This window comes from Mauremys mutica, unplaced genomic scaffold, assembly GCF_020497125.1.
Source record: "Mauremys mutica isolate MM-2020 ecotype Southern unplaced genomic scaffold, ASM2049712v1 Super-Scaffold_100101, whole genome shotgun sequence".
Lineage (NCBI taxonomy): Eukaryota > Metazoa > Chordata > Testudines > Geoemydidae > Mauremys > Mauremys mutica.
Window position 1 is genome coordinate 377,613 of NW_025423268.1, and position 2,701 is coordinate 380,313.

Genomic DNA, 2,701 nt, shown 5'->3' on the forward strand with positions numbered 1-2,701 from the left:
TAGGCCTGAAGGGTTTGCAAAGGCACAGACAGTGCAAAAGAAGAGCGAAGGAAGTTTCTTTGCGTGCTGAGATTCGTTTCCTGACATTTGCCTTCTTTCCTGGTTCCTTTGCTCTCCAGCTAGCAAACAGGGCCCGTTCCAAGGCTAGTTAGATGCTGGTGTCTAGACCAGAGAAGTGGGGTTCATCTAGCAGCTGCTCAGAGAAACCTGGGTGGGAGGGTGGAATTTAGGATTCTCCCACCAGGAGGAGGTGCTGATTCTCAGAAAAAGCTTCTCAGCGCCCAAAGAGGGGGCAGAGAAGACAGTTTCCCGCCGGCCGCCAGACACATCTTTTCGCAGGGAATCAGAACCCCCTGGGGTAAAACTCCTCCAAGGATGTGCGGCTCCAAGAATGTCAGAGAAGGGAAGGACTGTTTGCTTTAGGAGGTGGGTGCGGGAACCTGCAGGTCCTTAGGTCCCTGCAGCGTCCGATGAAAGCATTTGGGGGGAAGGGGCCGGGATAGACAAAGACAGGAAAGACGGGCTTGCGGCTCCTGTGCAAACACCATGTTGCCAGCGGTCCAAGAGAAGCGGGTGGGGGTTCGAGCATTTTGGCTGCTTCCTGAGGGCACGGAATTCACAACCTGGCAATGCTCAGAGCCCCGTTCCTCGGGAGTTTTCTTTGTGTTGGTCTTGTGATGCTGAGGGAGGAAGCTGAAGCATCATTTGAGTTTGTTTCAATGCCTTCGGTTGGGCTAAGGTTGTGACCCTGAGCACAGGGGTTCCAGCTCTTAACCCCTGAGGGGAATGGACAATGGACGAACTTAATCTGTTGGACAGAAAGTAGCCAGAAAAAAATCAAATGATGCTTCCGGTTCCTCCGTCAGGATCACAAGAGAAACACAAAAAATCCCAAGAGGAACAATTCTTCTCTGCTTTAGTTGCCTCCATCGCAAGCCTCTCCACCTCTTCTTCTGCCTACCTAGCGGCTCTTTGATGGAGAAAGATCCTGGAGCGGATAGAATTTCTGAGATACAAACTGAGAGAGAGGCTTTGAGACCTCCTGATAGGATGTTGACACAATCTAACAGGGCTCTTGGTTGTAGCTGCCTCCTATCTCTGCTCCCTATGTTGTCAATTCTGTGCCCTCATGAAGCAGCCAAACCAGAGTACGTAGAGCACCCAGTTTAGGGCTCAAGCCCAAACCCTGAGACTAAGAGTCTTACCTTCCCTTTATCAGTGTCTACTGTACTGCTCCCTTCTTCCTCCACCTGTATATGTTTGACCTCCCTACCTGCCCAAGATCAAGCAATGCCAACTTTATGGTGGGGAATAAACTGGAATTTACCCAACTAGGTGCCTTGAGTACATGGATTCCGAAGGTATTTACGATTCCTTCTAACTTCTCTTGCCGCTACTCTAAGAAAGCTCCTAAACAAGGGCTCTTCCAATATGTTACAAGGGCAATTGAAACCAGGCCACCTCTTGAGGTGGAATCAAGAGGTTGTGTCAGAAGTGGGATTTGAACCCATGACTCCTGTAGGAGACCAGAAGCCCCAGTTGTGGGAAAGACAGAGCCTTGAGTCTGGCACCTTAGACCACTCGGCCATCCTGACACTGGGACAAAAGCAGCTCTCTCAATCCTCCTTTTCTTCAATATTGTATGAGCCGCTCAAGGGGGCCAAGACAGCATCTCTCGTTCAACACCAACATCACATCTGGTTTTTAGACACCATCACCCTCATCTAAAGTTTCAGGTTTCCTACAACCCTTTGCCTTCTGAGGTGTTCTAATCTCGCCCCTCACTTCCTGGTCCCCTTTTCACACCCACACCGGCAGGCGGCTGCTGCGGGAGAACACGAGGGAGTCTCTCGGGGCGCTAGGCAGCGCTGTGTGTGTGGCTGTCAGGGGAAAGAGCCGAGGCTCCCGACTCGACCTGCCATTGACTCGCGTGGCTCTGCGCGCTGTCAGCCGGGGCAGGGCGGGCCAGGCCGCGGACGTGACTCAGGCTTGGGCCGCATGGCCGTGCTTTCCTGACGAGGCACGAGGCAGGCCAAGAGCTTTGCACAGCATACAGGGAAGTGGGAGGGAGGCATCTTTGAGCCGGTCTGTCTCCTCCGCTTCTCCCTTGCTGCTTGGGCGGAGGCGGGAAGGGAGCAAAATGTTCCCGGATGAAAGTTTTTGTGCTCGGCTTTGAGGATTAAGCCTGAGCCTCCGGCATGGCTGCTGGCAGATGGGTTTCTGAATGGCATCCAGCCTGCTCTTTGGACCACCAGCTGAAAGCACTGAGGCCAAGAGGCAGCAAAATGGGACCTTTGAGGCTCCCCCACAGGCCTCAGGGAAGCAAGGAAGTAGCACGGGCTTAGCGTCGTCCCTTGGTGGGCTCAAACCACCATCCTTTCGGTTAACAGCCAAACGCGCTGACCCATTGCGCCACAGAGACATGGAGGGGCAAGGCTGTATTTAGCACAAAAGCCGGGAATCAGCTGAGGGTACGGTATAGCACATGCATGCAGTGGTTAGCCAAGCAACAGCAAGGAACTGGACTGCTATGGAGGGTTTCTTGCCCCACTTGCCCACCCCCTGGGTGGCCTTGCCTAAAAGTGGCGGCCACTAGAGCCCAAGCAGTAGCCCCACCCCTTCAACTTGAGGCCACGCCCCTGCACCACCCCCTCCCCAAGGGCCCGCTCCTACGCTGCCTCTTCCCCCAAGATCCTTCCTC

The 2,701-nt window shown here is 53.9% G+C and overlaps 2 non-coding genes across 2 annotated transcripts; both read right to left on the bottom strand.

Moving 5' to 3' along the window:
* Window positions 1-1,486: 1,486 nt before the first annotated feature.
* Window positions 1,487-1,595, bottom strand: TRNAL-CAA. The gene is made up of 2 exons: window positions 1,558-1,595; window positions 1,487-1,532 (listed from the first exon to the last, which is right to left on the bottom strand). It is a non-coding gene; the product is annotated as a tRNA-Leu (tRNA).
* A 753-nt stretch (window positions 1,596-2,348) lies between these two features.
* Window positions 2,349-2,422, bottom strand: TRNAN-GUU. Its single transcript has one exon. It is a non-coding gene; the product is annotated as a tRNA-Asn (tRNA).
* Between the last annotated feature and the right edge of the window lie 279 nt (window positions 2,423-2,701).